This window comes from Pelmatolapia mariae, linkage group LG16_19 (assembly GCF_036321145.2).
Source record: "Pelmatolapia mariae isolate MD_Pm_ZW linkage group LG16_19, Pm_UMD_F_2, whole genome shotgun sequence".
NCBI lineage: Eukaryota > Metazoa > Chordata > Actinopteri > Cichliformes > Cichlidae > Pelmatolapia > Pelmatolapia mariae.
The window spans coordinates 17,247,618-17,258,280 of record NC_086241.1 but is presented as its reverse complement, the minus strand read 5'-3'; positions in this window follow the sequence as shown (position 1 = coordinate 17,258,280).

Below are 10,663 nucleotides of genomic sequence, written 5' to 3'. Positions count from 1 at the left end.
ATTTTCTCATTTTCACACGATCAGAGTGTATATGTACAGGCTCAAAAAGTGGTACTGAAGGTTCTGCAATGTCTTTTAACCTGACAAAGTCAACGCCTATTAACTTCTCGTTAGTTATCATGACTGATGACAACTACAGATTCCATATCAGGAGCAATCAAGAAACTTCCTGCTCCCCCGCCCCCCCCTCTCAGTTCAAAGAAAACACAAATCCCAGAATTATGACCTTTGTGCCCATAAGTGTATTCAAACCTCTGACCAGAGTAGAAAACGTACACAAAACTCTGTCCAAGACTGATTCAGTAAGACAGTGTCTACAAATTCTGGAGTACCTAAACATGTTCAGAGCTGTATGCCTGAAATGACCATATTGGGAATATCCACTCTTTGATATTAAATGAAGAAAAGAAAAGGGGGGGGGATCCCTAAAACCGAGCATATAGAGTCTGAATCTTGGGATTTTTGTGCCTGGATCCATATTGCTGGGAGACCACACCGTCCCCCTGAGGGACCCCGGTGTGTATACCATAATGTCAAACATGCAGTCACTCAAATGTTCCCTGCCGGTTTGTAGAAGTATTCATGATTCACGTAATTTCTCATAATGATGATGATTTTCACTCTGCTGCATCTCTTCCTGTGTAGAAGTATCCTAACAATACATTTCTTGTATGAATATGAAAATGGTATTTGTTTAAAAGTTATAATTTAGCCTTTGCAGTAAAACTGTTGTAAAGTCTACTTCTTTACATCATGAAAAGGATGAATGAGTAAGAAACCCACCCAGGACATTTAGTGTTGGCTTCTCACTGTGAAAGTAATTGCATTTGAGATCAGGTATGCTTGTGACATTTCAGTAAAAGCATAGAAACGCAACTTGTTCACCACTCTTGATGACTGGTCTTCAAGTTTTTCACAGTTGGCAGAAGCTGCAAAGTTTCTGAGATCTGGTTCATGTTTTCTTCTTAGTTTGAACTAAACTTGTGCAGTAAGCAAAATATATTGAATCTTTGAAGTGTGGTCAGTCTGCAGCAGGTGGACAGGAAGTAAACTGCAACTTCCCCTGAACATTCTTGTACTAAAATTGCCTGTTTTTAGAAAACTAACATTAGACAGTTAACTCAATTATTATGAAGAAGTATTATGAAGAGCTAGTGGCTTCTGTCTCCACATAACCAGCATCAGGGTGCAGAATCATTATAAATGTCCTTTCCGTTACAGTACATACGCATTAAACAACAATAACCTCCCACTGAATTATAATGTCTTGCCTTTTTAAATGGCATTTCAGCTGTTTCCTTTTGTAGTTCTTACACATTTTGTATATACAGCAACAGTCATCAGCCAAATAACCACATTACTTTAAACTATGCAATAAACGATAACAAATATTTCTAAATTAAGCTCCCATGCTTCCCTGAATGTGATCAAGAGAATTGATAATTTCAGAAATAATTAATATTAAATTGCCACTGTTCATCTGCAGAAATGATGCTTAAAAAAAAAAAAAAAAGGTGATTGATAATTGTGACAAGCGTTAGACTAACACTGCACGCAAAGGAGGGAGGCACTGACGTCACTTAAGACCAACCTGATATTTACCAAACCCACATCAACGCTTAAGCTGGGCTGACTACCAAGGCTTTAAGTGGTAAGTACAATATTTTATTTAACAATAACTTGCTTAGGTTTGGATTTTTAAGCAGAGTAAGACCTTTCTAGGCCTAGTGTTTGGATTTGAAGAGCTGATCTTTAAAACTGAATAGGGAAAAATATAATGGGAGCTAATAAGGCTTTAGTTTCAGTTATCGCATCTTAAATACTACAGAAAAGGTTCTCGTAATGCCCCCATCACAAGCGGCATGAATGTGGCATTTAAAGTGTGGATTTTTTTTTTAAATTATATGTATCACCTTAAGTTATACTTCACTGAAGCTATTCTGTAATTGTTTTTCTAGATAAATGAGTATTGTTAAAGATATCTAAAACGGCTAATCTGTCTTTGTGTAATGATTTAAAAAAAACAAACATTGTGGCTTCAGTAAAGAAAAAAAAAAAAAAAAAAACTAGATTGGATTTTCTTTAGTAACCTTTTTTCCACTCCCAGTGTACATGCATGTCACTCAACAATTATTCTAAAGCTAATTGATTAATAAACATAAAGCTTTATTTAATTCCTTCTAAAATGTATGTAAAATTTTTGAAAAAAATGTCTAGTTTCTACACTTATATTTTATTACTTACTGTAGTTAGAATATTATGTAAAAATATATGGGATAACTCAAACTAGGACTTAAAAAAAATTATTAGCATTTTCAGTATTTTGTGTCATATCAAAGTATGAGTCGATTGAGGAAAAGTACTCGGGTACACAAAGTTAGTTGCACCAATGACCGTGTATACATTTTGAAAGAGAATCTCAGCCTTTCCTCAACCAGATTTCTGCTTCTTGAGTATTAAAAGCACTTCTTAGTTCGGTTCTGTCAGTGATGTTTTACAAAAATTAAAATCCATTCTCCAATAGTTTAGCAGCAAAAGACTCCACTGCCCATGAGTCTACCGAAATCTAAAGCTTCAGCACTACTGACTTTATTTTCTAGGAAACACACTGGACAACACAAACTGTGCACTCCTCTGAGCACAGCAGGTTTTCAGGCCGTGCTTTCTCTAAACAAAATTTCAGTATGACATGCAATAGCTGCAGGTGTTTGTCCTCACAGGTTCCAGCATGCTACTGAATAAAGGTGAGACTTCACTGGTGTGTCAACTGCACTGCTCTCTAAACTTCCTCTTCCCCTGCAGCTGAGCTAAAAGCAGACTGTCATCACAATTCGCTTTATTATTCATTCCTTTTATTTTAAAAGAGCCAGCTGCAGTTTTTCTTATGGCAAAGATCTGAAAGCGACGAAGAATGCAGGCCATAGTGAAAAAAATTTAGCAAAGACTGGAAATGAACCAAGTTTAATGTTAAAAAACGTCAATAAACATGACAAGCGTTAGTCTAACACTGCATAAAAAGGAGGGAGGCATTGGCGTCAGTTAAGACCAAACGGATATTTATTAAACCCCCATCAACACTTATTGCTAAAGCTGGGCTGAATACCAAGGCTTTAAGTACAATATTGTTATTGTTCCCAGTTTTTTCTTTTGTTTTTAATTTATTTGAAGATCTGAGGAGTGTAAAATGAATAATAAACCAAAAAAGTAAGTTTATTTGCCAGAAAAACAAATGGTCAAAGTAAAGCTTGAACACTTGCAAATGTAGCATATTCAAATATGCTGTGCGAAAGTGTTTCTGACTGCTCTTAATATTTTAAATATGCAAACCCTCCAATCTAATACAAAAGCTGCTCTATGCTCTTTTGCAGATGGTCCTGGTGCTAAATAACATGGGCATAGCCACAGTGTTCATACTGACCTGCATGTGCGCCGTGCCACTGCGAGGTCAGAAGCCAGGTCAGGTGGACCCCCTGAAGGCCCATCGGGGCAATCCGCAATGCTGGGAGGCCTCCTCGGCTCTGCTGCTGGAGATGCGCTCTCCGAGGATCGCTGACACAGTGCCTGCCTTCTGGGACCTCATGGAGTCACTCAGGGCTTCAAACAACAGCAAACACACTGCACTCTTCTGGGACCTGGCCCAAGTCTTCTGGGACATCTATCTAGATTGCATTGTGTCCAGGAGTCATGGGCTGGGCCGTCGACACATAACTGCTGTCCAGTCCCTCATTACTGACAGTGAGTACTCAACCACACACTTTTCCTTCCAAACACAAGTAATCGGTAGGATCATTTAGTTTCTTTACAATAAAAGGAAAATTAATATCAAATTGTATTTATACTGGAGAATTGAAGATTAAAGTCCACCAACGACTCACCTGCAGTTATCAAATGTAGTTTTTCATTCCTTAAAATGCTCCTCGTGCATTTATAATTGATTAGGTGTAGCTGTACACCTTTCATTCATTCAATAAATGTCGACGTATGAATTCTGTCAAACCTCTTCTCCGTTGCATCAGTGAGACTCGCTTACATGTTCTCTTAATAGATGATGGGGGAGACAACTGTGGTACAGACAACCAAAGCTTTGTTGCTGAGCAGGAGAAAACCACACAGGTAATCGGAAGTTTCACAGTGGGGATGCTGACTGTAATAACATCCACAGCGTCTGGAACCTGTTGGATAGCAGCTCTGCTGTGTTGAAGTCTGTTCCACTGTGACTCTTCCTTTACACGAGGTGTCTTTTTCTACTTAAAGTTGTCATACACCGACAGCACAGGGTGAAACTTAAAAGGAGAAATGAACATTAGATTTCTACCCTGGAAAGAGCTGAGTAAGTGTCCTCTCACAGAGACCAGGTCACTAACAATGAGGTGGTGGTGGTGCCAGCTGGGATGGAAAGAAACCTGGGAATCATCCTGGGGGGGGGGGAAGTGTCTTGGGACATAACAATCGTTGCTAAAAATCAACTGGATTTATCCTTTCACCATCTGGGCATCTTACCTTGTTGCAGCTCCCGCATCTGACTGTAGCTGGGATTCAACCTGTGCAAAGATTTACGCACCCATTCTTTTGTTTCACTGGAACGGCTCCCTGTGGCTGCCTGGTCTCTGCTTTCCTCTGTCTTTAGCTTTCTGGTCAGTCACAGGACCCCATTATCACTCTTCTCACTGCAGGCTTTTCTCTGTTGTGGCATTTTAGCTGTTTAGTGAAGCGTCAAATGTGGAGCCAAAGTGCCATAGTTACTGCATCTCTTGCACTGAAAGCTTTAAACCAATGCTTTTTGAATTAAATGTTTATTTTATTATTTTTTTAATGCAATTGACTTTCGATACAAGCATCTATTGCCCCATGAATTTTGTAACATGCTTAACATTTTTTCTTTTTTTTTTTTTTTTTTCCCTTTAGAATCCTTCAGATTCAACCGCTCAGGAGCAAAGTCCCACGCGTGGCTCCATGTGAGAGTGAGACGTAGAGGGCAAATCAAGACCCTGAAGACAGACCCAAAATAAAACGCACAACTACTAGGAAAGATTAAGGATAATTCAAAGTAGATAGCTTTTTATAAACATTCTTTCCCAGAGGAAAAACTAGATTTTTCTTAAAGTGAGTTTTACTTATAGGATATGGTTTATGTAAACATAAATAGAAGTGAGACCTCATTACTTTCAGGACACTGAGCTTTGTTATCTCACTTATCCAACACTTCAAAGCGAAAAAAAATTTGGCAACATAAAATTTTAACCCACCCCACACCCTTTTAATGACTACAGCTTGTTTTTGTCAATCTCAAATCATGCTGCTATGATTATACAGTTTTGATTTTTAATTACTTTTATTTTGAATTAAGATTTTAATCTTGTCTGATGAACTGTTCATATCAAGAGTTGTGATTTTATGTTATAATGTTTGGGCTGTCTTTTCATCAGAATAGTAGTGCCTGATTGTTCATTTTAAGCAGAAATGCTTTTTCACTGCTGTGAGCTGTAATTCCCTGAATGTCAAAATAAATCAGTCAGCAAATAAAACCTGGCTGTCAGACTCTAACTTCACAGGAAATGCGATTTGATCTACATTTTGTGTGATTCTTACTCTGAATCTGAATAAATACGCGGGCCACTGTGTGCGGTAAGACCAACTCTTTACTTCCTGTATTACCGTCACCCGGCATGCATTGCCAGTGCGTAACGCGTAATTACACAATCAACAATGAACACATACTGCCCATACAACAAATGTACTAGAGACAATTATGAATACACCACATCTCCCCTTTTAAACAAAAATAGAATATTACTTTTCTCAGGACAGAACTTTTGACCAGACTACCTTTTGATTCTTTTTTTTTTCCCTCTTTTTCAAAGCCATACAAGAACATCTGGCAAACAATCTGCATTACATTTTTAACCTTTTGTTTTTTGATAACTCTTTTTAGATTTATTTTACTGTGCTCTACAAAACCCTTATAACACAGTTATGTAACAACTTTTTTTTTTCTCTTACAGATCTAACTTTCTAGGTTTAACTATTGCCCTCCCTGACTTGGTTCTGACAACATCAGTGTTAACAGGTGTAGCAGGGATCACACTGGGTGTTTGAGGCTTCTGCAACACAGGCACATTAGTAGGTTCATGCACTGGTGAACTTAAAGGAATCAAATGCACGCGATTACGCCTCAGTCCCTTGTGGTAACTCCACTGTGTATGACCGGCGTGTAGAGTGATTTTGGATAACAGTGCCTGCAGTTTTGACATCAGTCACCCAAACTTGCTCTCCTGGGGACAGGCTGCATAAAGGTTTTGCGCGGTGGCGCTTGTTGAAGTTTGCCATGTCCATCATCCTCTTCTCCCTTTCCTTCTGAGCGAGCAGTGCATCGTCCAGCAGTGTAGGCTGCAGCTGCGATGGAAGTATCGGCAGTGTGGTTTGCAGACGTCTGCCCATTAAAAGCTCTGCGGGGCTGTATCCGGACCGCATTGGTGTAGCTCTATAGGCAAGAAGAGCTAGATAAGGATCAGCTGCTTTTTTCAGAAGATTTTTTACAGTCTGCACAGCACGTTCTGCTTCTCCGTTACTTTGTGGAAACTTGGGGCTGCTTGTGATGTGTTTAAAGCCGTATGCTGCCGCGAAGTCTGTAAAGATTTGACCTGAATACTGTGGCCCATTATCAGACATGAGGACCTCTGGGATGCCATGACGGGCAAAGAAAGATTTCAGGTGAGTAATGACATCGTTTGATTTTGTTCTGTTTAACAAAGCAATCTCAACAAATCTAGAGTGATAGTCAACAGCGAGAAGGTAAGTTTTCCCTCCCAGCTCGAAAAGACCTGTGCCCACTCTCTGCCATGGGCGGGCAGGGTATTCTGTTGGCATGAGTGGCTCACTGTTATTGTGTCTTTCTTGAATACACGTTTTGCACTTGAGCACCATCTCAGAGATTTGTTGACTCAGCCCGGGCCACCACACTGTTTGGCGTGCATGAGCTTTACATTTTACAACACCTTGGTGTCCTTCGTGTAGTTTTTCCAACACCTCGTTTCTCATTGCTGAAGGAATGACAAGCTGTGTGTCTTTTAGCAAAAGGCCGTCTTCAACAGTGAGCGTGGCTCGGTCAGGCCAGTAATTTCTCAGTAAAGGCTCTTGTTTTGCATGTTCTGGCCAGCCTTGCGTGCACATGTCCATGACGCGAGCACACACACTGTTGCTTTTCAGTTGTTCCTTCAGTGTTTGCATATATGATGAACTGACAGGCATGTTTGCTACAATACTGTCCACATATATGTCTGTGCTTTCCATCAGCTCTTTGTCTGACATGTTCATTGGTTTTTTTCAGCGGTGAGCGGGACAAAGTATCTGCTGTCCAGAGCGATTTCCCTGGGGCGTATTGCACAGTGTACGAGTAACGCATCAGTCTCATTCTGAATCGCTGGATCCTGGGTGGCAAGAGATCCAGAGCTTGTCCTCCCAGTAAGGAAACGAAGGTTTGTGGTCCGTTTCGAGACAAAAATGTTTACCAATCAGGAAATCACGAAAACGCTCACACGCCCATGTAGACGCCAGTGCCTCTTTTTCCACTTGTGCGTATCGTTGTTCTGTAGGAGAAAGGGACCTCGATGCATACGCCACTGGTCGCCATCCTTCTTCCCACAGCTGCAAAAGAACACCTCCGAGACCATAGGATGAAGCATCTGCTGACACTTTAATGTCTCTGTTGGGGTCATACATTGCGAGCACTTGGGGTGAGGTCAGGGCATCTCGTAATGTTTTGAAAGCTCTCACTTGGTCAGGTCCCCAGTACCATGCGTTCTTTTTGGAAAGAAGATCTCGCAGGGCTTTGTCTTTTTCAGCTAAATGGGGGATGAACTTGCCCACTTCATTCACCATGCCCAGAAAACTGCGCAACTCTGACACATTAGTTGGCTCTGTCATTTCTGTAATTGCCTCCGTTTTCATCGGGTCAGGACTGATTCCTGGGTCCGCTATGATGTGACCCAAGAAAGCAACATTGCTCTGGGAGAGCTCGCATTTTTCAACATTCAGCGTTATGCCTGCTTTTTCCAATCTTTGCAGTGTAGCATGGAGACGGGAATCATGCTCCTGATGGTTACGTCCCCACACCAACACATCATCAATGTGACACACCACTCCTTCGAGACCCTCGATGACCTCCTCCATCATGCGCTGAAAGTGTTCGGGCGCTGAGTTGATCCCAAACGGTAGGCGATTAAAATGGAACCGCCCAAAGGGTGTGATGAAGGTGGTGAGTTTAGCAGACTCATCGGACAGAGGAATCTGGCAGAAGCCCATGTTGGCATCCAGTTTGCTAAACACTTTGGCTCCTGCGAGCATTCCGAGACTTTGTTCAACCGATGGCAGCACATATTTTTCCCTGCACACATACTCATTTAGTCCGGTAAAGTCTACACAAAGTCTCAGCCTAGGGCTGTTTTTCTTTGGAACAACAACCATGCCGGCACACCAATCCGTTGGTTCCTCAACACGGGTAATGACACCAAGCCCTTCCATTCGTTGGAGTTCCTCTTTTACTTTTCCCATTAGAGGCAGAGGAAGCCTTCGCGGAGTTTTGAGCGAGTACGGCACAGCGTTCGGTTTGAGTTTAATGTGATAGGCCCGCTGCACTTTCCCTAGACCATTGCAAAGTTTAGGGTAAGTAGTCTTCAGAGTGTCCATTGAAACCGCGTCAACTCGCACCAGCAGGCCAAGAGCCGTGATGGCGGGCAGGCCTAGCAGTGGAGTGCTCAGGTTTCTTACAACATAGACCTTCTCTGTTGTCTGTTTTGCTCCACAGCTGAGCTGTAGCTTTGTAAAACCTGCAACATCCAGTGGAGTTTTTCCAGGGCCTAACAAAGGTTTTTCTGGCTGCTGGAAAACTGGTCTGTGTTCGTTAGCAAAAATCTTTGATAAGTCCGAGTCAGCTATTAGTCACATCTGCTCCGGTATCCAGTTTGAAAGTGATTTTTGCATCTTTCACTTGTATGATGGCTGTCCACGCCTGGCCGTCACTGGAAACTGAGCCTAGGAAGAAACCTTGCTCCTCTTCCTCCTCAATACTTTGCACTGTCTTGCTTTGTCTGCAGACGCGCTGGTAGTGACCTTTTTTTCCGCATAAATGACATTTTGCATCATTTGCTGGACACTCGGGTTTCGGATGTGGAAAGCCTCCGCACTTGTAGCACTTATTACTTTGTCTCTTGCTATATTGCTGTTGTGTTTTGACAGTTTTATTTTTGAACATGTTGAACTTTGTTTTGTCGTGCTTTTGTATCACTCTGTCAACTGTTTTCGCATTTACTTGCATTACATTTGTTTCACTTCTCAAAGCTGACTGTTGCTTTTTGATTTCTTCTGACTGCCTGGCCATATTTATAGCTTTATCCAAGTCTTTTTCCATCTGCATGCGCTCAGACAGTCTCGTGTCGGCCAAGCCCACTACTATTCTGTCTCTTATCAGCTCATCGTGGAGCGGTCCGTAGTTACAGTGCTCTGCTAATGCATGCAAGGCAGTCACGAATGCATCAACAGTCTCATTCGGCTCTTGTTTGCGCATATTGAAACGTGCGCGCTCATAAACAATGAAAAAGTTGTGGAAGCTATCTCTCACTTTAGCATAGTCCCGCTGGTCTACATCGCTTAACTTTAGTCCTCTCAGGACGTCATCCGCTTCGTCTCCCATACAATATATGAGAGTGTACACTTGATTTTCCCCCGAGCTCGCAGACAGATTACTTGCCTGACGGAATCTCTCGAAGCGACGGACCCATCTTGTCCATTCGTGTGGTTTGGAAAAATCAAAGGGCTCCGGTGGTTGGATGCTAAACGTAGCGCTGGGAGTGCTAGCCGCGGTGCTAACTCCTGCCCTCGGACGATCGTCTGCGTCGTCATTCGGCATTTCGTTTCCACCTTCCCCTTCTCCTCACACTAGGCAGATGTATGGAGTCTTACAAGTCACACAGCACTTCTGACACCATGTGTGATTCTTACTCTGAATCTGAATAAATACGCGGGCCACTGTGTGCGGTAAGACCAACTCTTTACTTCCTGTATTACCGTCACCCGGCATGCATTGCCAGTGCGTAACACGTAATTACACAATCAACAATGAACACATACTGCCCATACAACAAATGTACCAGAGACAATTATGAATACACCACACATTTAAGCAGAATTTCCTCCAAACTCAAACTGCTCACTAATTTGATCTGAGGTTTTTCTGCCAGGTGAAATGGAGGACATGTAGAATATAAGCAGCTGGAACATGGGAGTGAGAATGTTTCCGCCATTAGACAATTAATTTGTTTGGGTTTGAAGAGAGCCACTGTTTTAGAGTTGTCTTATGGACCTAGTAAACACATCTGAATCATCGCATGTCTGAGTCTTATGATTTGTAATTGAATTATTGGAGGCCTGAATTGAGTGTGCCTGTAAAGTGCTTTGGATGAGCTTCTGTAACAAAAAAATGGACGTCAAAACTACATTTTCCAAAGAAGTCATTAGGAAATGAACGATGAAAGCAACACAGATTTGTCTCTTATGGGTATAAAAGACAATCCTGTTAGCAGACACAAGGCAGAGTTTGATGTTTCAGTGATCATAATATTTTAAAGGTAGACAGGAGTCAGCACTTTTCTTCTATTAGTCTACAGAC